The sequence below is a fragment of the Tachypleus tridentatus genome, chromosome 1 (genome assembly GCF_004210375.1).
Source record: "Tachypleus tridentatus isolate NWPU-2018 chromosome 1, ASM421037v1, whole genome shotgun sequence".
NCBI classification, from domain to species: Eukaryota; Metazoa; Arthropoda; class Merostomata; order Xiphosura; family Limulidae; genus Tachypleus; species Tachypleus tridentatus.
Window position 1 is genome coordinate 181,410 of NC_134825.1, and position 25,455 is coordinate 206,864.

Below are 25,455 nucleotides of genomic sequence, written 5' to 3' on the forward strand. Positions count from 1 at the left end.
CTACTTGTGTAGACAGTACTACCAGAACAGTTCACTAGCTCTTGTGTAGACAGTAACCAGGTTCACGAACAGTTCAGCTGCTACTACTTGTGTGTAGACAGTACTACCAGAATTGAAGTTCACTACTACTTGTGTAGACAGTACCACCAGAACAGTTCAACTACCAGCAGGTGTAGAGCAGTACTACAGAACAGTTCAATTACTACTAAAAGTGAGGCTGAACAGCACCAGGTGAACAGTACTCATCACTCACTCATGGTACAGTGTAGGTAGTACTGGTGTAGACAGTACTACCAGAGCAGTCTCCACTACTACTTGTGTAGACAGTACCACTCAACTAGTAGACAGTTCACAGTCTACTCTTGTGTGTAGACAGTACTCACCAGAACAGTACTCACTAACCACTTGTGCAGACATAATTGCCACCAGAACAGTTCACTACCTACAGGTGTGACAGTACCACCAGAACAGTTCAATTATTACTTGTGTGTACTGTACCACTGGTGGAACACCCTTCCAATGGGTGTGTACTCTTCAGGCAGACAGTTCACTGGGACGTGCTACCAGAACTATGGTTCAGTTCACTACCACTTCTGCAGACAGTCACCACTGCGGAACAGTACTCACTACTACTGGCCAGGCAGAACAGTACCACAGAACAACAGTTCTACCTACCACAGGCGTAGAACATTAATACCTCACCAGAACAGTTCACAGTACCACAGGTGCAGCATGGCACCTACCAGAACAGTTCACAAGTTCACCTACAGGTGTAGACAGTACTAACACACCAGAACAGTACTACAGGTGGCAGACAGGTACCACCTGTGTGTCAGTACCGGATTGCACTAACAGACAGCCCCACCTGTACACTCTGGTAGACAGTATCAGTACCACCAGAACAGTTCAATCTGCCTTCCTGTAGACAGTACTCACCAGAACTCCACTCAGTACCCTGTGTAGACAGTACCACCAGAACAGTTCACTAGTACCTGTGTGCCCAGATACTACCAGTACAGTTCACTGCAGTGTGACAGTACCACTGCATTGTAGACAGTACCCACCAGAACACTCAAATTACCACTCTGTGACACAGGTACCTCACCAGAACAGTTCACCACTACTACTTCAGGTAGACAGTATCACCAGAACAACAGTTCACTACTACTCTGTGTGTATTATACTACCAGAACAGTTCATCACTACAGGTAAGTGTGTACAGTACTACCAGAACAGTTCCACTACCACTCGTGTAGACAGTACTCAAATTGTAACAGCTCCACTATTACTTGTGTAGACAGTACCACCAGAACAGTTCAATTACTACTGTGTAGACAGTACACAGAACAGTCTCACTGCCCAGGTGTAGACAGTACTACCAGCAAACAGTTCAATTACTACTCTGTGTGTAGACAGTACTACCAGAACAGTTCACCACTAACTTAGCAGTAGAGACAGTACCACCAGAACAGTCTCACTCACTACTTGTGTAGACAGTACTACCAGAACAGTTCACTACTGCAGGTGTGGTAGGACAGTTCACTACCACCAGAACAGTTCACTACTACTTGTGGTAGTACTACCAGAACAGTACACTACTTGAACAGTTCACTACTACTTGTGACAGTACTACCAGAACAGTTCACTAGTACCAGTGGACAGTACTACCCACAGTTCACTACTACTTGTGTAGACAGTACTACCAGAACAGTTCACTACTACTTGTGTAGAACAGCACTACCAGAACAGTTCACTACTTCAGGTGTAGACAGTACTCACCAGAACAGTTCACTACTACGTGTGACAGACAGTACCCTCACCAGAACAGTTCACTACTAGGTGTAGACAGTACTACCAGAACAGTTCACTACTACTTGTGTGAACAGTACTACCAGAACAGTTCACTGTTATGTCTACTTGTGTGAACAGTACTACCAGAACAGTTCACAACTACTTGTGTAGACAGTACTACCAGAACAGTTCACTTTACCACCGGGTGGTATGCAATACTCACCAGAACAGTTCACTATTACTACATGTAGACAGTATCTACTCAGAACAGTTCACTAGTACTTGTGTGAACAGTACTACCAGAACAGTTCACTACTACTCTGTGTAGACAGTACTACCAGAACAGTTCACTACTACGTGAAGGTTGTAGACAGTACTACCAGAACAGTTCACTACTACAGTTATGGCTGTTCAACTGCTACCAGAACAGTTCACTACTTACAGATTGGCCAGGCAGTTCACTTTACCAGAACAGTTCACTATCAGGGTGGTGAACAGTACTACCAGAACAGTTCACTGGTACTGCGTGTAGTGACAGTACTACCAGAACAAGTTCACCGGGTGACACTTCTACGTAGAACAGTACTACCAGAACAGTTCACTCCACTTACTGGCAGACTGTACTGGCAGACAGTACCTACTGAACCGTGGAACAGAATACTACTAGTACTATTGTAGACTTGTGTGAAAGTGTACTACCAGAACAGTTCACTAGTACTTACTGTAGGCAGTACGGTACCAGAACAGTTCACTGGTACTTGGTGTGAACAGTACTACCAGAACAGTTCACTACTACTTGTGTAGAACAGTACTACCAGAACAGTTCACTACTACTTGTGTAGACAGTACTACCAGAACAGTTCACTACTACTTGTGTAGACAGTACTACCAGAACAGTTCACCACTGCGGTGTAGGAACAGTACTACCAGAACAGTTCACTACTTGTGCCGGACAGTACTACCAGAACAGTTCACTACCACTTGTGTAGACAGTACTACCAGAACAGTTCACTACTACTTGTGTGCAGACAAAATTACCAGAACAGTTCACTACTACTTGTGAACAGACGGTACTCACCAGAGAGTTCACTACTACTTGCCCGTACACAGGTTTTACCAGAGACAGTTCCACTTTCTACTACTTGTGTAGACCCGGTACCTACACAGAACAGTTCACTATTACTTGTGGTGTGAACAGTACTACCAAGAACAGTTCACTACTACAGGTGTGAACAGTACTACCAGAACAGTTCACTACTACTTGTGTGAGTACTACAGAAACCACTTCACTAGAACTGGATTCACTAGTATTACTACCAGAACAGTTCACTACTACAGGTGTAGACAAAAGGCAATTTGTGTACCCAGAACAGTTCACTTATTGCCAATGTAGACAGTACTACCCAGAACAGTTCACTACTACTTGTGTAGACAGTTACCAGAACAGTTCACTACACTACTGAGCAGGTGTAGACAGTGGTTTACTACTACAGGTGTGAACAGTACTACCAGAACAGTTCACTACTACAGGTGTAGACAATACTACCAGAACAGTTCACTACTACAGGTGTAGACAGTACCACCAGAACAGTTCACTTAGTACTTGTGTAGACAGTACTACCAGAACAGTTCACCTGTGCTTCTGTAGACAGTACACACCAGAACAGTTCACTAGTACTTGTGTAGACAGTACTACCAGAACAGTTCACTAGTACTGGTGCAAACACTGAAACAACAACAGAACAGTTCACTGGTACTGGTGCAAACTGAAATGACTAGAACAGCTCACTGGTACCGGTGCAAACAGCTGAAATGATAGAACAGCTCACTGGTACTGGTGCAAACTGAAACGAAAGAACAGTTCACTAGCACTGGTGCAAAACTAAACAACAACACAACAGCTCACTAGTACTGGTGCAACTGAAAACAACAGAACAGTTCACTGGTACTGGTGCAAAACTGAATACAACAGAACAGTTCACTGGTACTGGTGCAGACTGAAACAATAGCACAGTTCACCAGTACTGGCGCAAACTGAAACTATACCAGAACAGCTCACTGGTACTGGCTGGAAACCACTGAACAGAACAGTTCACTGGTACTGGTGCAAACTGAAACGATAGAACAGTTCACTCAGTACTGGTGCAAACTGAAACGACTAGAACAGTTCACTAGTACTGGTGCAAACTGAAACAACACAACAGCTCACTGGTACTGGTGCAAACTGAAAGGATAGAACAGTTCACTAGTACTGGTGCAAACTGAAACTACACAACAGCTCACTAGTACTGGTGCAAAACTGAAACAGACAACAGCTCACTGGGTACTGGTGCAACCTGAAATGACAGAACAGCTCACTAGCACTGGTGCAAACTGAAACAACAGAACAGCTCACTAGTGCTGGTGCAAACTGAAACGACAGAACAGCTTACTAGCGCTGGTGCAAACTGAAACGACAGAACAGCTCACTCAGCACTGGTGCAAACTGAAACGCTACAGAACAGCTCACTAGCACTGGTGCAAACGAGAACGACAGAACAGCTCACTCAGCACTGGTGCAAACTGAAACGACAGAACAGCTCACTAACACTGGTGCAAACTGAGAACGACAGGAACAGCTCACACTAGTACTGGTGCAAACTGAAACGCAGAGAACAGTTCACTGGTACTGGTGCAAACTGAAACAAAAGAACAGCTCACTAGCACTGGTGCAAACTGGAAACAACACAAACAGCTCACTGGTACTGGTGCAAACTGAAAGGATAGAACAGTTCACTAAGTACTGGTGCAAACTGAAACGACACAACAGTTCACTAAGTACTGGTGCAAACTGAACTAATACCACAACAGCTCACTGGTACTGGCGCAAACTGAAACGACAGAACAGCTCACTGGTACTGGTGTAGGAACTGAAACGACAGAACAGCTCACTAGTGACTGGTGCAAACTGAAACGACAGAACAGCTTGCTAAGCACTGGTTACCCAAACCTGAAACAGACAGAACAGCTCTACCAGCACTGGTTGCAAACTGAACGACAGAACAGCTCACTAGCACTGGTGCAAACTGGAAACGACAGAACAGCTCACTCAGCACTGGTGCAAACTGAAACGACACAGAACAGCTCACTCAGCACTGGTGCAAACTGAAACGACAGAACAGCTCACTAGCACTGGTGCAAACTGAACGACGAGAACAGTTCACTAGCTACTGGCTGAAACTGAAACGCAGAGAACAGCTTCACTAGTGCTGGGCCAGAAACTGAAACGAGAGAACAGCTCACCAGTGCTGGTGCACAAGCTGAAACGGGAAGAGAACAGCTCACTAGTGCTGGTGCAAACTGCAAAGGGACCACAGAACAGCAGAACACTCACTAGTGCTGGTGCAAACTGAAACGAGAGAACAGCTCACTAGTGCTGGTTGCAAACTGAAACGACAGAACAGCTCACTAGTGCTGGTGCAAACTGAAACGACAGAACAGCTCACTAGTGCTGGTAAACTGAAACGAAGAACAGCTCACTAGTGCTGGTGCAAACTGAAACGACAGAACAGCTCACTAGTGCTGGTGCAAACTGAAACGACAGAACAGCTCACTGCAGTACTGGTGCAAACTGAAAGAGAGAACAGTTCACTGGTACTGGTTTGTGCAAAACTGAAACGAGAACAGTTCACTGGTTCTGGGTGCAAACTGAAGCGAGAAAACAGTTCACTGGTACTGGTGCAAACTGAAACGACATAGAACAGGTTTTACTGGTGCTGGTTTAAACATTATTAACTATTTGACTATGGTCTGAGTGGATTCCACCTGGCCAATATCCATCTAAGTAATCATGAGTCAGATATTGTAACTTTTAAAATATACACATATATATATATCTTAAGAAAATTTTGTATATTATCAGTAAACATTGCAAGGCTTTTGTACACAAAATATCAGATCTTATAATTAAGTTTAAATATTTTTGTAATTAATTTTTTGCTTGTAGATATTTTTCTTCTAAAATGTTAACTATCCAAGATGCAAGTAATTTTTATTATATGATTAATAATTCGTTTATGCATCAGAGATATCCCACATATGAATTATCTGTGACCTACAGTTAATTATGAAATATTTTTTTAGAAAACACTATATTTTACATGTTATTATCTCCGTTTTAATTCTGTATGGGTTTAGTTTTTTTTTGGACTGACCTTGTAAATCACCATAAAAAATGTGAAATAGACATAAGTTCCATTTTTGTTGTTATAGAATGACTACAGATTATAACACACATACACAGACGTTTATCCTAAGTTTCTTAGATTTTGTAACATTATACGTGTGTCTATATTTATCATTCACTGCCAGTACAGTTCACTAGTACTTGTGTAGACAGTACTACCAGAACAGTTCACTAGTATTGGTGTAGACAGTACTACCAGAACAGTTCACTATTGTAGAACAGTACTACCAGAACAGTTCACTACTACAGGTGTAGACAGTACTACCAGAACAGTTCACTACTACTTGTGTAGACAGTACTACCAGAACAGTTCACTGTCTACTTGTGTAGACAGTACTACCAGAACAGTTCACTACTACAGGTGTAGACAGTACTCTACCAGAACAGTTCACCTGTACTCTGTAGACAGTACCACCAGAACAGTTCATCTACTACTTGTGTGGACAGTACCACCAGAACAGTTCACTAGTATTGGTGTAGACAGTACTACCAGAACAGTTCACTAGTACTGGTGTAGACAGTACTACCAGAACACTTTCACTACTTTGTGTAGACAGTACTACCAGAACAGTTCACTACTACTTGTGTAGACAGTACTACCAGAACAGTTCACTACTACTTGTGTAGACAGTACCACCAGAACAGTTCACTACTACTTGTGTAGACAGTACCACCAGAACAGTTCACTACTACTTGTGTAGACAGTACCACCAGAACAGTTCACTACTACTTGTGTAGACAGTACTACCAGAACAGTTCACTACTACAGGTGTAGACAGTACTACCAGAACAGTTCACTATTACTTGTGTAGACAGTACCTACCAGAACAGTTCACTATACTTGTGTAGACAGTACTACCAGAACAGTTCACTACTACTTTGTAGACAGTACTACCAGAACAGTTCACTACTACAGGTGTAACAGTACTACCAGAACAGTTCACTATTACTTGTGTAGACAGTACTACCAGAACAGTTCACTATTACTTGTGTAGACAGTACTACCAGAACAGTTCACTACTACTTGTGTAGACAGTACTACCAGAACAGTTCACTACTACAGGTGTAGACAGTACTACCAGAACAGTTCACTACTACAGGTGTAGACAGTACTACCAGAACAGTTCACTACTACAGGTGTAGACAGTACTACCAGAACAGTTCACTACAGGTGTAGACAGTACCACCAGAACAGTTCACTAGTACTTGTGTAGACAGTACTACCAGAACAGTTCACCTGTACTTCTGTAGACAGTACTACCAGAACAGTTCACTAGTACTTGTGTAGACAGTACTCCCAGAACAGTTCACCTGTACTTCTGTAGACAGTACCGCCAGTACAGTTCACTAGTACTTGTGTAGACAGTACTACCAGAACAGTTCACTAGTACTTGTGTAGACAGTACTACCAGAACAGTTCACTAGTACTGGTGCAAACTGAAACAACAGAACAGTTCACTGGTACTGGTGCAAACTGAAACAACAGAACAGTTCACTGGTACTGGTGCAAACTGAAATGATAGAACAGCTCACTGGTACTGGTGCAAACTGAAACGAAAGAACAGTTCACTAGCACTGGTGCAAACTGAAACAACACAACAGCTCACTAGTACTGGTGCAAACTCAAACAACAGAACAGTTCACTGGTACTGGTGCAAACTGAAACAACAGAACAGTTCACTGGTACTGGTGCAAACTGAAACAATAGCACAGTTCACCAGTACTGGCATGAAACTGAAACGACAGAACAGCTCACTGGTACTGGCGACACTGAAGCGATAGAACAGTTCACTGGTACTGGTGCAAACTGAAACGATAGAACAGTTCACTAGTACTGGTGCAAACTGAAACGATAGAACAGTTCACTAGTACTGGTGCAAACTGAAACAACACAACAGCTCACTGGTACTGGTGCAAACTGAAAGGATAGAACAGTTCACTAGTACTGGTGCAAACTGAAACGACACAACAGCTCACTAGTACTGGTGCAAACTGAAACGACACAACAGCTCACTGGTGCTGGGCAAACTGAAACGACAGAACCGCTCACTCAGCACTGGTGCAAACTGAAACAACAGAACAGCTCACTAGTGCTGGTGCAAACTGAAACGACAGAACAGCTTACCAGCACTGGTGCAAACTGAAACGACAGAACAGCTCACTAGCACTGGTGCAAACTGAAACGACAGAACAGCTCACTAGCACTGGTGCAAACTGAAACGACAGAACAGCTCACTAGCACTGGTGCAAACTGAAACGACAGAACAGCTCACTAGCACTGGTGCAAACTGAAACGACAGAACAGCTCACTAGCACTGGTGCAAACTGAAACGACAGAACAGCTCACTAGTACTGGTGCAAACTGAAACGAGAGAACAGCTCACTGGTACTGGTGCAAACTGAAACGAAAGAACAGTTCACTAGCACTGGTGCAAACTGAAACAACACAACAGCTCACTGGTACTGGTGCAAACTGAAAGGATAGAACAGTTCACTAGTACTGGTGCAAACTGAAACGACACAACAGCTCACTAGTACTGGTGCAAACTGAAACGACACAACAGCTCACTGGTACTGGGCAAACTGAAACGACAGAACAGCTCACTAGCACTGGTGCAAACTGAAACGACAGAACAGCTCACTAGCACTGGTGCAAACTGAAACAACAGAACAGCTCACTAGTGCTGGTGCAAACTGAAACGACAGAACAGCTCACTAGCACTGGTGCAAACTGAAACGACAGAACAGCTCACTAGCACTGGTGCAAACTGAAACGAGAACAGCTCACTAGCACTGGTGCAAACTGAAGCACAGAGAACAGTTCACTAGCACTGGCGCAAACTGAAGCGAGAGAACAGCTCACTAGTGCTGGTGCAAACTGAAACGACGAGAACAGCTCACTAAGCAGCTGGTGCAAACTGAAACGAGAGAACAGCTCACTAGCACTGGTGCAAACTGAAACGAGAGAACAGCTCACTAAGCTGGTGCAAACTGAAACAGAGAGAACAGCTCACTAGCTGGTGCAAACTGAAACGAGAGAACAGCTCACTAGTGCTGGTGCAAACTGAAACGACAGAACAGCTCACTAGTGCTGGTGCAAACTGAAGCGACAGAACAGCTCACTAGTACTGGTGCAAACTGAAACGAGAGAACAGTTCACTGGTACTGGTGCAAACTGAAAGAGAGAACAGTTCACTGGTACTGGTGCAAACTGAAACGAGAGAACAGTTCTAGTACTGGTGCAAACTGAAACGATAGAACAGTTTACTGGTGCTGGTTTAAACATTATTAACTATTTGACTATGGTCTGAGTGGATTCCACCTGGCCAATATCCATCTAAGTAATCATGAGTCAGATATTGTAACTTTTTAAAATATACACATATATATATATCTTAAGAAAATTTTGTATATTATCAGTAAACATTGCAAGGCTTTTGTACACAAAATATCAGATCTTATAATTAAGTTTAAATATTTTTGTAATTAATTTTTTGCTTGTAGATATTTTTCTTCTAAAATGTTAACTATCCAAGATGCAAGTAATTTTTATTATATGATTAATAATTCGTTTATGCATCAGAGATATCCCACATATGAATTATCTGTGACCTACAGTTAATTATGAAATATTTTTTTAGAAAACACTATATTTTACATGTTATTATCTCCATTTTAATTCTGTATGGGTTTAGTTTTTTGGACTGACCTTGTAAATCACCATAAAAAAATGTGAAATAGACATAAGTTCCATTTTTGTTGTTATAGAATGACTACAGATTATAACACACATACACAGACGTTTATCCTAAGTTTCTTAGATTTTGTAACATTATACGTGTGTATATATTTATCATTTTTATTTTATTCACCTCTTAGTGTGTCTAGTTAACAATACAGGAGTTATATGTGGTTGTAGCAGCTCTGTGTTACCATGTTGAGTAGTATAAAACTGACCTTTATAAAGTGAAGCTGTTTTAGCTTTGTAGAATACAATTACATTTCAGTTATAATGCATTTTATAAGTATGTATATTTTATTACTATTTACAAGTAGTCTTAAATTCTTATTGTTTTTCTTAAACATAAAACAGCAAATAAAGAAATATAGAAAACAATTACTTTTTTAGGTTTTATATCATTTTGAAATAAAAAATCATAAATTACTATATATGAATAAATATGTCATAGAAGTAAATATATATGTTAAGAAATACTACTGAAAACATGAACAGGGTGACCTTGTTTGATTTGCTAAATATAATAATATCTCAGAAAATATAAAAGATAGGAGGTTCTTATTTTGTATTTTAGCTTGTCAGCATCAATAATTTGAATTTCTTTTCCATAAGAAACTAAAAACTGTATGTGGACATCCCAAACATCTATTTTGAATCAAAGCTTCATCCAATATACTAACATGCATAAATTGTTATTTAGGATTTTATGCCAATATTCACTTTTAATTTAAGAAATTTGAATTATAATTTGACATCAAACTTATTGCTATACATTTATAAAACAAGCAGTAGTTCAGAACATTTGAATGTAAGTCTATAAATGTGATTATATGGACTCCTCTTCATGGCAATAGTGCTTGTGTAGACTGAAATACAGAATTATTAATTATTGAGAATACTAACAGAACAGTTCATTAATGCATGTATAAGCAAGAACAACAAAGCTGTACATTACATCTGAATGAAATGTTAGATGATTATATATTTAAAAACAGCTGGTATGGGTGGATAAAGCACTAACAGAGGAGCAAACAACGTTTTGACCTCTTCGGTCATTGTCAGGTTCGAAATGTTGTTCACTCCTGTACTAGTGCTTTCTCTACCCATACCAGCCATTTTAAATATATAATTTTCTACAAGTGGGTTTACTCTTAATCATGGAAATGTTAGATGGTTTTCTGATTTATTACTGTGTAGAGTGAAAGTTTTTTATTAAATGTAGTTCATAAGCATGAGTACTGGTAATACAGAGACTGAACATGTCCATGTTGTAGTATGTGTGAAATGAATACAGAGACTGAACATGTCCATGTTGTGGTATGTGTGAAATGAATACAGAGACTGAACATGTCCATGTTGTAGTATGTGTGAAATGAATACAGAGATTGAACATGTCCATGTTGTAGTATGTGTGAAATGAATACAGAGATTGAACATGTCCATGTTGTAGTATGTGTGAAATGAATACAGAGATTGAACATGTCCATGTTGTAGTATGTGTGAAATGAATACAGAGACTGAACATATCCAGGTTGTAGTATGTGTGAAATGAATACAGAGACTGAACATATCCAGGTTGTAGTATGTGTGAAATGAACACAGAGACCGAACATATCCAGGTTTTAGGAGATGTGAAATGACAAAAACAAAAGTAAATCATCAAAGTATGTGTATTTTTTGTTGATAAGCAATGTGTTGATATTAATACAGTAATTAATAGATGTTTCATGTATTTGTGATAAACTTATGTTACTAATACACAAATATTTTAAATAGTTTACGTAGCACTTTTCTACATATAATATCAGAGATATTGTTAGACACTGTATATAGTGTAGCACTTAGTGTTATAAGTACTTAATAATGCAACAGTAAATAGGTGTTGAAGTTAGCTATTAAAACTTATCTTTGTTTCATCTATGAAATCAATTTATTTCCATGTTATTTTATGTTATCTAATATTTTTTCTTTATCTTGACCTTGTAACCTTTTGAACTTAGACAGAAAGATGTTTTCTAATCTTTTTTTTCAGGATATTTTATGCAGCAAATTTTATTTGAAAGCTCATGCCAATAATTTTTCACCCTATTAACAACTCACCAGGTCAGTACGTGTGACTACCCTCAACTCTCATGTTGTTTTAGTTGGTGTTATTCTCAAGTTACGTTGTACCTATTGTAGTACATTCTGTGTAAATGTGTTGGAAAGTATTACTACTGGTTATAATATAATTTTGTATGAACTCTGTTCTCTAGTTGCTTTGTTATATCTGAATTTTAGATGTTATTAGAGCAAAACTGTATAAAGAGTGTAAAGGTGACACCTTTGTGAAAAACAATTTGTTTAACTTCATTACTTAACTCGTTTATTACATTCCAGTACTTAGCATACAAACAAGCCATACACTATTGTTTGTTCTACATGTGTAAAACTACTGCATTCCTTATACCTGTACTTCTGTTGAGCCTTATATTTTACTTTGGTGTAAGTGTGTATATCTGTGCTTACACTTAAAAGAATTTGTGGAAGGTTTATAATGTCTTTTCATGCGCTTTATGTGAAAAGCTGCCCAAAGATATGGTTAGACTAATATGCTTGTTAAAGGAGAACAGAACTTTTGTCTGACTAACATGCTTGTTAAAGGAGAACAGAACTTTTGTCTGACAACATGCTTGTTAAAGGAGAACAGAACTTGTTTGTCTGACTAACATGCTTGTTAAAGGAGAACAGAACTTGTTTGTCTGACTAACATGCTTGTTAAAGGAGAACAGAACTTTTTGTCTGACTAACATGCTTGTTAAAGGAGAATAGAACTTGTTTGTCTGACAACATGCTTGTCAAAGGAGAACAGAACTTGTTTGTCTGACTAACATGCTTGTTAAAGGAGAACAGAACTTGTTTGTCTGACTAACATGCTTGTTAAAGGAGAACAGAACTTGTTTGTCTGACTAACATGCTTGTTAAAGGAGAATAGAACTTGTTTGTCTGACTAACATGCTTGTCAAAGGAGAACAGAACTTGTTTGTCTGACTAACATGCTTGTTAAAGGAGAACAGAACTTTTGTCTGACAACATGCTTGTTAAAGGAGAACAGAACTTGTTTGTCTGACTAACATGCTTGTTAAAGGAGAATAGAACTTGTTTGTCTGACTAACATGCTTGTTAAAGGAGAACAGAACTTGTTTGTCTGACTAACATTCTAGTTATAGGAGAACAGAACTTTTTTCTGACAACATGCTTGTTAAAGGAGAACAAAACTTGTTTGTCTGACTAACATTCTAGTTATAGGAGAACAGAACTTTTTTCTGACAACATGCTTGTTAAAGGAGAACAAAACTTGTTTGTCTGACTAACATTCTAGTTATAGGAGAACAGAACTTTTTCTGACAACATGCTTGTTAAAGGAGAACAAAACTTGTTTGTCTGATTAACATGCTTGTTAAAGGAGAATTGAACTTGTTTGTCTGACTTGTTGAGAAGAAAGGTTTAGCACAGATATACAAACAAAGAAATTTATAAGTAATGATTAATTAAAACTCTTGTAACTTTGATTTAGAAATCCTAGGATTGAGATTGTATTTATAATGATATTGTGTTAGGTTTGCAAATGTTCATATTATTGTTCACCCAATATTTTTTTATTTTAATCTATGTATATATGTGATGCTAACTCGTATGGTAATGTTGAATCATTACATTTTGGTATATTGTTTGAGAAAACACATGTTCATAATGTGTAGTACATTCTGAAGAGATTTACACTTTGTGATAAAAAGTTTAGAGAAAACTACCTTAATGGTCCAGATAAATATGAGATATGTTTTTATTTCATTTCAACCAATGTTCTTCCTTCATGGTTTCATCAGGGTTAATATATGCAACTGTTTGATATTAGAATATTCATTAAATTATAAAACTGATTATAATGTTCTATTTCTCAAGCCTGCTGTAGTGTGCATCAGACAATGTATAGATTATTGTTAATGTTTCATTATTGTTCCTATAATTATATTTTCTATTCATGTATATTTTTTGCTAATCATAAAACAGTGTAGTTCTCTTCAGTTTTTATATCTTATATTAAAGTAATATATTCCACATGTTAGTATAGCAGTTTTATCATTTAATGAATATTTTGATATGAAACAGGTGCGTATATTATACCTGATGAAGTCGCAAAGGCAAAACTGTGGAGAAAACAAACTGAGTTCTGTAATTGTAAACAAAACTTCTGAATGTAATTTGAAAAGCCAATATAGTTAATACAGTTTAGGAACTGTTAGAATATTTAAACTTTCAAATTTGAAAGGTGTTAACTGAAATATATAACAATAAATATAGGGACTGTAAAACCATCCCATTATACATCTATTTTTACCATTCCGTTACTTCTGTAATGTTTTTCATTGTGAAATATTCTGTAATTTCTGTCCTATTTTCTTTATATAATATCCTATTATTGTACTGTTGTACTCTCTCAAACATCTCCTGTGTTGTTTATTTCATGTTAGTTTTATTATAGTTTATGTACAAAAAAAATGTTCTTATTGTGATGTTTCATTTCTTAAGGTTTTCATATTAACGAAATTTATATATACCAGTTGTTTTGATTAAGCTGACCATTGTTGTTAATAATGCTATTACAAAGAGAGTTTACTGTACAATTTATCTGTTTGTTCATTATATTTAAATACGCTTTTTGGAATTTGTTCTTCAACAACTAAACATAGTCATAGACAAGTTAAATTTACTTTTTAATTAGATCTTTTGTGTGTATAGCCATTTTAAAGAGTGTCTAAGTACTGATTTAATGAGGTGAAGTCGAACAATGATAAATGCTCATAAAATTTGTGACTCCTCAGAAAATTTTTACCAATTCTTTACTTTGATGTTGTGGTTTCAAATGCGGTAAAAAGCAGCCAATGGGAGTCACTCAAGTTTAACTACATTTACTGTAAATATATATTTTTTTCTTAAAGTTCTCGACGTGTTATTTACAGTTTTATAAATTTCTTTTATGAATAATTTCTTTTATAATATTTTATTTTGATGTCTACTTGTTATGTATAACTTGTCTATAGAATATCAACCTGGCATATCATAAAAATATGAAACTTAAGCCTAAAATGTACTAATGATGAAATGTGTGATGCTTTTAGCGTTAGCTTGCTTTAGATAACATTAACAATTACAATAGCAATGAATGGCCTACACATCGTTATTTCTTATCACTGAACGAAACATTTATTAAGATTAAATATGTTTGAGCCGCAGTTTAGTGTTGAAAACAGTTCACATTTTAGCAGCATATTCAACTTTATACTAGAATATTATATGATTCTTCTGGGTGTTTAACTTTCCAGTTGATTATTGTTGCCTTATTTTAGATTTAAATATGAATATGTATAGCTTACCTTTTGTCATTCGGCATAACTAATTTTATTTTATATATCCTGTACAATATCATTGGTGTTTATTAAGGCTTAGAAGCAGGGGCGTAGATTTTTACACCCAATGGGGATGATTTTTCAACCACTTACGTGGACTGTTCAATTTACAAATTGATTATCTCTGATTACGTGAACCTGAAAGCTGTAAACATGTAGTCACAGAGTAATCTCGTTGTCACGATACTTGCATGTATACTTAGGCCTACTGACTGATACTGACGAACTATCGCTTAGATCGAAAAGCTTAGAAGCACGCCTATATTAAAGATATGTTTCGGCTACTGAAAAAGCCTACATATAGGCCTAATTATGTAATTCGATTGGTAAGAACACGAGAATCACAAGAACAAACACAATTTGTAGGCCTATGATGCAATAAAACAATTCAACAGACCAAACTGTAGGGGGGATGATTGTATGCACCATACCCCTCACCTAAAATGAAGGGGGGATATATACTTCCCCAGGATCTACGCTCCTGCTCAGGAGTTAAATAAAACTCGTTGTGTTCAGTACTGAATATCAGTATGCAGTATGGTGGTGTGTTTGAACTCTTGTGACTTTTTGGATATTTACGTTAAATTCTGTAAACAAAGAATTTATCACAAAATTGTTTTATTAGTTCTATCAAAACTCTGAAAGAATGCAATATTGATGTATAATAAAAGTTGAATTATATGTATAAAGTTTTGTTTGGTAGTACATAATTAAAATACCTGGCATGACTAGATGGTTAGGGTGTCGACTCGTAAACTGAGGATCATGGATTCGAATTTCCGTCACACTATACTTGCTCGCCCTTTCAGCTGTGGGAGCGCTATACTGTGACAGTCAATCCTATCATTCGTTGGTAAAAGAGAAGCCCAAGAGTTAGCGGTGGGTGATGATAACTCGCTGTTTTCCCCTTATCTTACACTGCTAAATTACGCGAAATTCAGAAACAAACAACTCTATTGTTTATTGTTGCGCACGATGTTCTTACACGAGGACAGAATGTAACGCGAGATAAAAATACGAGATTTATACGATACGGTAATAACATCATAAGAATGTTTAAAAAACATCGATGAACTCTTCATGAATATTACGGAAATAAAAGTGTTAGAGTGTAAAAAATTAAATAAAACACACAATAAAAATACGTATAAAACATTTAAAGAAATAACAATACTTATGGTTATTTTAAAAAGTATCAAAACCACTAATATGCACGACATAACTTGGAAATATCGTTTTTCACGTGGTTCTTTTATTGATGTTGGAAAGGGAGTACCATAGAGCAGTGTTTATAAGTGCTCGCTGCTACAGGCTTATTTTAGCCTAATCAAAATTCTACATAAGTATTATGGTGCTATTTCAGAGAGCGGAATATTGTTGTTTTCAGCTATTTAGTTGTGGTTGCAGTTGTAACAAATAAACATCGGCATCTACACTTGAAACGGCTATTTATAGAACAGACTGCTTTAAGACCCTTAACGTATACTCTGTGTAAAGGCGACCGTTGTAGCTGTTGTACTTAACTATTTTCAATATAACCCAATCGCTGTTGACATTGGACAAGTAAACCTTTGTCTCGTTTGTAAGAAATCAGCGGTTAGCACGTGACTGACGGTATTGTCCTGTGTTATGATGTGAAAGTTGTCTAACAATATGAGTTTTGTGTGTTTTGAATGGATGATATGTAATTGTAAAGGCAATGAGTCTATGATAAGAGGTAAAAAATGTGTTGATTTGATGAATTCGGGTTTGGACACACGTCGTTATAACACCAAATACGTTGGATAATTATTGATATGATTGTGGTTAGAGAATATCTGAAGAATTTGGTTTGGTTTGGTTTTTTGAATTTCCCGCAAAGCTACTCGAGGGCTATCTGTGCTAGCCATCCCTAATTTAGTAGTGTAAGACAAAAGGGAAGACAGCTAGTCATCACCACCCACCGCCAACTTTTGGGCTACTCTTTTACCAACGAATAGTGGGATTGACCGTGATATTATAACGCCCACACGGCTGAAAGGGCGCGCATGTTTGGCACGACGGGGATGCGAACCCGCGACCCTCAGATTACGAGTCGCACGCCTTAACACGCTTGGCCATGCCGGGCCTATCTGAAGAGATAAGGAAATAAAGAAAAATATAATTAAACTTCGCTAAGGTTAATTATCTCCAACGATATAATTTCATAATGTCATCTTCGCATGTGGTCTATTTCTTCACTTCCTAACAAGTATGTTTCCGTCCTTCTATATTGACGATCTAACATCATCTGATTATGTATAATTTTACTAATTTGACATTTGTCACCTTTTATTCTATGCCTACAAGTTAGTGGTATCTTTGTTTTATTACAATTTAAATGCAGTTATTTCAAACTTGAAATAATAATTTTAGAGGGCGATAGTATACAACAATATGGAAACAAGAGGTATGCGTAATACAGTCTTGCATCAGACCTTTGGGCGTGGCTTATTTTGCCCAAGTTTTTAAGCTGGCAGTAGGTGTCAGAAACAATAATAAAGACAAAGGTAAAAAAGACAAAGAAAATTACAGAAACATGTAAGAAATAATACTTTAGGTAAAAATGAAAAATTCGGAAATAAATATTTTACTTTTTATTACCATATACCTGCTTGTAATGTAATGTAAGACTTCCTGTTTCAAGAATGGAATTAAATGACGCATTTACTCACGACGTTCCAAAACACGTGCACGTAACGTGACATGTAATGCCACTGTTTAAATATATAGATGTAAAAACTGATTAGAAACCATTTTGAAATGTATGTAGATGTACAAAACAAATAAGTTATAAAAATGCCAAAGAGAACAGTAGAGTTTAATAGCAAACGTAGAACAATAATAAGTTTATAAGAGAAAGCCGTTGATTAGGAAACTGTGTTAACAACAGCTTAATTATTGACTCGGTTGGTTTACCTGGTGTCAATAATTGGTTTAGGCTTACATCAGCCGTTTGACTTACTTACCTTAGCTGTTTGACTTACTTACATTAGCTGTTTGACTTACTTACATTAGCTGTTTGACTTACTTACTTGTAATTTTCTTTCTTTTCCCTATTGATGTTTTTTTAAGACTCTTTCCTCCACCTCCGTTGTTTATTTTACATAGATTCAGTTGAGGTACCAGAACTATAGAGGTTGGATTATAGTTTATAACACCAAATCTAAGATTTACAATACAAAGTGTTATTAACATGTTAGTACTAAAACAAATATTGGAGGTTGGGTGAAAAGAATTGACGGTAACACATAGCATCGGATTTCTGAGTTTATGTCGCCAGGGGTAACTATATTCTGCCTACAAGTTATAGGACAAGAGTAGTATTGGAATATGAAACATTGGGGTTTTACCACTCGTATACTAACCCCATTTTGAATATGTAGTGTGCTTTCTACTTTTGGCCCGGCATGGCCAGGTGGGTTGAGGCGTTCGACTACCCGTCACACCATACATGCTCGCCTTTTCAGCCGTGGGAGTGTTATAATGTGACGCCAAATTCCATTGGCGGTGGGTGGCGATGACTAGCTGCCTTCCCTCTAGTCTTACATTGCTAAATTAGGGACGGCTAGCACAGATAGTCCTTGTGTAGCTTTACGCGAAATTCAAAATAAACCCTTTCTACTTTTCCATCTGTTGCTGATACAGCCCCAAACGTTTTCACTTCAAAATGACACCACCTTTAGATGAATAATATATTTTACATTGATTTGTTACAGTTGTTGCATACATTTATAATAAATATGTATTCCTTAGACATCAGAAACTTTCTAAAAAATGTCTTTTATTGGAGTTTGAACATTATTTTATAATCTGTTAATGATAAATTTTATTGGTTAAACATTAAAATAATTACCGATCACATCAAATTAAAACGATTCGCTATCTAAACCTTCAACATCATATCCGTTCTTTTCAATTGGATATACCCTTTACAAATATAGTAGTCATAAAATCCTCTAGTTTGAAATACAGTGTTCATACCCATCCATATATCTTAGGTATCTGTGTGGTGTCACCACTATTCTTGCGCTTATGTACCCACGGTCTTCAAGTGTAAATGGGCATACATCGGCCATATTTCTCTGAAAAAAACAAACAAATTTACAATACATGCGTAATTGAATATAACATAATAATGGATGGGTTGGGACTTACGGGCCACCCTGTATAACAATATATTCTAACAGTACTCGTCTAGAGAGATTATATCAAGTTTATACTGTACGTCTCTTCTCAGATGTGGTCTGTACACAGTGGAAAGAGGAAAGACATTTCTTCACTCTTATGTCATTAGTTGTTAGATACTGTTACACTGAATTATATGTATGTAAACCAAAAGTAGCCGTCCTCAGTGATGGAAAAGCTTTAAGTTAATCTACTTCATGTACTTTTAAAAATGTTGTGTTTCACTCAAAGCTCTGAGCCACTTACACCTTCCATCATGTAAAGTAATTATTGAGCTAATCAACAATGACGTACCGTTACGTCATATTTTGTGTGTGAAATCAATTTTGGCATCAATGTTACTCGTGCCTATTCTCGCGTCATTTCAAAAGTGAGTGTTGAGCTTTGCCTGTGTGCGCAGTTTTCAAACGCAGCACAGTAAGCAGCCGCCATAAACGAGACAGACGAACAGACTCTCGGACAAACGCCACGCTCCGTAATGAAACCTATATAAAACTAGTGTGTTTCGCGCCATGCTTAATTTCTCGAAATAGGAGAAGTTATAAAATCGAAAATGCATTTATCCAGATTACGGTCTGTTCATTACGATGTTAATGAAAGGATGCAAGGGAGAGTGTGAAACCTTATAAGTGTTGTAAGTGTTTGTATAATAAGCCGTAGTCTGGGATCATCTAGCCTAGAGTTTGTTTGGAATCAAGCACAGAATGGGCTATTTGTGCTTTGCACACCACAGGTATTGAAGCCCTGTTTCTAGCGGTGTGAACCACAGACATACCACTGTGCTACTGGGGAGAAACTAGTCTAGAGCCGTGAAACCAACAATATAAATTCATTAAGATTAAATCGTTTCTAAATTAAACTTTCTTCTGTTATATCCTAATGTTCTTAATATAAAACAAACCTCTTTAATCAACGGAGACTCTAAATTAATAAGTGAACAAATATTTTCCAGTTTTGTTGTCCATACATTTCATTTTTTAATTTCAGTGCAAAGACTAGCAACATTAAGTTCCTAGGTGGACTACCCGTCCCCTGGACGGAACTTATGCAAACTCCTGATTAATGAAAGGTTATTTTAGGCCATGAAAATTGGCCCTTCCTCGCCAAGGTAGAACAGCAGTAAGTCTTTGGATTTGTAATGCTAAAATCAGAGCTTTGTTCCTCTCGGTTGACACCGCAAATAACCCGATGTGGCTTTCTTATATTAAAACATTTCCTCATAAGTGATTGTAAAAAACGTTTTTCAAAATGCAAAACTGAAAATTTGTTTCTAGGCCCATATTATTATGTTTGTATAGATAAGTAGCTACATGGACATATAACAGACATTACAGTCATATTTATATAGATAAGTAGCTACATGGACATACAACAGACACTACAATCATACTTACATAGATAAGTAGCTACATGGACATACAACAGACACTACAATCATATTTATATAGATAAGTAGCTACATGGACATACAACAGACACTACAATCATATTTATATAGATAAGTAGCTACATGGACATACAACAGACATTACAATCATATTTACATAGATAAGTAGTTGCATGGACATGCAACAGACAGTACTATCATATTTATATACTAGCTTGACCTAAAAAAACTCCATGCCAATTAGAGGATCCATCAACAGGGGGCTAAGTAATGGTAAAAAAAAAAAAGCACTAAAATATTCATAATAACCCCAAAATTGAAACTTTTGTATTACCCCCACATGCATGTCTAATTCTGATTATCTCGCAAAGGAATTTACAAACGTTTGACTAAATCGATTGCACTTTTCTGTCTCTTTGGTGGTCAAGACTGATTTCCAAAAATATTATTTATTTCAGTTAACTATGAAATGTAAAGTTAGGGTATACTATGGGTTGAAGGTGGCACCACTTGCCCTCTCATTTTCGACAGGGTGTGTGTGAGTGTGTATTCTTATAGCAAAACCACATCGAGCTCTCTGCTGAGTCCACCAAGAGGAATCGAACCCCCTGTTTTAAGCGTTGTAAATCTGTACTAGTGGGGGACATTTATGACAGCCCATTTTTTAGTCTATATAATATTGTACAGCCTAACATGGCCAGGTGGTTAAGGCGCCTGACTCGTAATTCGAGAGTTGTAGGTTCGAATCCACGTCGTCCCAAACATGCTTGCCCTTTCAGCCGTGGGGACATTATGATATAACGGTCAATCCCACTATTCGTTGATAAAAGAATAGTGCTCGTGGTGTTTTGTGCGAAATTCACAAACAAACAAATAATAATATTGTACCCTTTACCCCGTGCATACAGACAGTGGCGACATGTTGTGAATACGAATAGTCAAAGCAAAACTTTTTTTTTCAGTTAGTGTGTTTTAGGGTTACAAGGCCCGACATGGTCAAGCGTGTTAAGGCGTGCGACTCGTAATCCGAGGGTCGCAGGTTCGAATCCCGGTCGCACCAAACATGCTCGCCCTTTCAGCCGTGGGGGCGTTATAATCTTACGGTCAATCCCACTGTTCGTTGGTAAAAGAGTTGGTGGTGGATGGTGATGACTAGCCGCCTCTCCTCTAGTCTTACACTGCTAAATTAGGGACGGATAGCGCAGATAGCTCTCGAGTAGCTTTGTGCGAAATTCAAAACAAACAAACGAACAGCGTACAGCCTTCTCGACCCCTACCGGGAGCATTTAAACGACGAGTTACATGATTTAAGTGCACTAACTAGATGCATTATTTTATGTTGTTATTATTTGTGTTTTATAGGGGCTATTTGACTCCCATCTTGGGAGAGGGGGTCGTTTTATCCAACCTTGTAGTGAAACAGTTCCTCATCACAAAAAGAGTTTTTTTTTCAATATTAAAAAAGAATTGTTTTATTACAAAACGGGTTTAATTTAAAAAACTGTATATTTAATAACATTCATCTTCATTCGTGAAAACCGTGTTCTAAGTTAAGATGGCCGTCTTATTCCATCTTCCCTTATTACCGTTCTTACAGTAAGATAAGTCCCTGTACTAAATCCACTGTTAATCTAAGTTAAGATGGCCGTCTTATTCCATCTTCCCTTATTACTGTTCTTACAGTAAGATAAGTCCCTGTACTAAATCCACTGTTAATCTAAGTTAAGATGGCCGTCTTATTCCATCTTCCCTTATTACCGTTCTTACAGTAAGATAAGTCTCTGTACTAAATCCACTGTTAATCTAAGTTAAGATGGCCGTCTTATTCCATCTTCCCTTATTACTGTTCTTACAGTAAGATAAGTCCCTGTACTAAATCAACTGTTAATCTAAGTTAAGATGGCCGTCTTATTCCACCTTCCCTTATTACTGTTCTTACAGTAAGATAAATCCCTGTACTAAATCCACTGTTAATCTAAGTTAAGATGGCCGTTTTATTCCATCTTCCCTTATTACTGTTCTTACAGTAAGATAAGTCCCTGTACTAAATCCACTAAAATTTTCTTTAAAGGTAAAAGATTCAAACAAGCTTCAGAAAACAATTCTATTCTAGTATAACGTACTATTTCACATAATTAGTGATAAATTTTAATTTTTCTCACGTGATACAATGTTTAGTTTTGATTTGTTCTTCCAATTTTTAACTGATTGTTTATTTGGTAAATTATTGACCACGTTCAATGACGGATTTCGCTGAGATTAAAAGTTTCAGTTTGTCTATCATGTTATTGTACATTAAAGCAATTACGAAAAAATATGGGTTTTATTTATTTATTTTATTTTTTGTAGAGAGTAATTGTTCTGGATATCGTGAGAATTGTTATTTTAATTATGTTTGTTTTAATTTCACACAAAGCTGCATGAGGGCTATCTGTCCAACAGCCTTGTTTCAGACAAAGCTGCATGAGGGCAATCTGTCCAACAGTCTTGTTTCACACAAAGTTGCATGAGGGCTCTCTGTCCAACAGTCTTGTTTCACACAAAGCTGCATGAGGGCTATCTGTCCAACAGTCTTGTTTCGCACAAAGCTACATGAGGGCTATCTGTCCAACAGTCTTATTTCGCACAAAGCTGCATGAGGGCTATCTATCCAACAGTCTTGTTTTACACAAAGCTGCATGAGGGCTATCTGTCCAACAGTCTTGTTTCACACAGAGCTGTATGAGGGCTATCTGTCCAACAGTCTTGTTTCACACAGCTGCATGAGGGCTATCTGTCCAACAGTCTTGTTTCACACAAAGCTGCATGAGGGCTCTTTGTCCAACAGTCTTGTTTCACGCAAAGCTGTATGAGGGCTATCTGTCCAACAGTCTTGTTTCTGGCTTGAAATCCATAATTTTCTTGAGAAAATCGCCGTTAATAAAATGAAACCAAAGTTATTTTAATGTGATTTGTTTTCAACAGTCTTACTGCTATAATCTGTCACTTTGGATATTTGTTTTTCTTCGTTCGCTGACAACTATTTATTTAACTTCCATTATATTGATAATTTAATATTAATTAATAATCTATAAGTTAACCCTTTTGAAATTTATCCTGAAATTGAATTAGAGCGTTATAAATATTTAATTTACAAAATACACTTTTCAGAGTTAGATACTGGCTTCTTTTGTTTTTTTTACACAGACTGTTTGACAACGCATACGGATACGATAGTCTGTGGGGTAAATATGGAAAAGGAATCACATAATGTTATTCATGGTCACAGGTGGAGAATATAATTGACAGAACAGGAGATATAGATGCTGCTGCTTTTGTTGTGTACGTAGGAGCTAATAGTGTAGGGAAAGATATGTCAGAGGAGGCAAATGATAAGCCCAGGGGTTGATGAAAGGATTTATAGAAAAGCGTCACAACTTTACTGTGTCAGGGGTACTGCCCAAGATTAATACAATTATAAATAGGTCATTGCGGAAGAATGCTTGGCTAAGGATGAGTTGGTTTACTGGTTGGACTTTTGAAATCAGTTTACTGGGAGAAACGAGGTATTTGGATTGGATGGTTTGCGTTTAAATATGGTAGGAGCTATTAATAGCAGTCTGCAAGAACTAATTGCTTAGTTGTAAAGGAGTTTTAAACAAGGGCTATACAGTGGTAAGGGGCAGGATAAACTAAATAAGAAAACCCATCATGCAGAGAAAGTTTGGTATAGGAAGCGAGTACGAAAGTAGTTCTTAGGTTAGGCTTAACTGTTACTGTTGTCATACTAGAAATATAAGAAGTAAAATAGGTAATTTTAGTGCATTGGTAGGAGTGGGGAATTCTGATATAATGGGAATAACTGAAACCTGGTTAAATGTTGATGACAGAAATACGTGGTTATAAACTATTTAATATAGAGTATCAAAGAGGAATAAGTTTATATGTAAATGTGAGTTACATATCATAGTTATTAACAAGGACATTTAATCCATCCGAGCTTCTGATCGTGAGTATTGTTACAGACAACCAGATGGTACTGATGAAATTATTAGTGAAAGACTTTACAGTGAAATTAATTTGTTAGCTATTAATCAGATCATTATTATGGGCAATTCTAATTTCAAACATATAGATTAGGAAATGCTAGAGGCAAACCGTGAGGGAAAAATAATTTTAGAAACTATTGAACATGGCTTTCTTCACCAATGCGTCAAACAACCTACAAGAAAAACCACTATTTTAGATTTATTGTTAACTTTTTAGGTGTAAATTGTTGAGTGGATGGAAACTGGGGAACATCTGGGTGTCACTGAGCGCTGCTCTATCAGGTTCGATGCTTTGCTCCATATGAAGATAAAGAATAATGATATTTTGGTTACAGATTTTAATAAAAAAGCAAATTTTGAAGGGATCTAAAGAAATTATTTGTTGTGAACTGGACACTTGCTTAACTGAAAACCCTTAACATGTTAACAGTGTAAGTTTGTTTTATCATTTATAACGTTCTTTGTTGTGCAGCACAAAGCTACCCACTGGGCTACATACGTACTACCCATCGCTGGTATCAAAACTCGCTTTTTAACCTCTAAGTCCTCAGATGTACAGCTGAGCTCTTGGACGTATAAGACCACAGGAAGACATGATATATAGTATACCATCACAAGTAACTACAGTGTAG

General features: G+C 37.2%; 1 long non-coding RNA gene across 1 annotated transcript; it reads right to left on the minus strand.

Annotated features, from left to right (window-relative positions):
* Nucleotides 1–10,489: 10,489 nt before the first annotated feature.
* Nucleotides 10,490–19,585, minus strand: LOC143226636 (uncharacterized). Its single transcript, XR_013014699.1, has 4 exons — nt 19,449–19,585; nt 19,205–19,305; nt 18,256–18,351; nt 10,490–10,621 (listed from the first exon to the last, which is right to left on the minus strand). It is a non-coding gene; the product is annotated as an uncharacterized LOC143226636 (long non-coding RNA).
* Between the last annotated feature and the right edge of the window lie 5,870 nt (nt 19,586–25,455).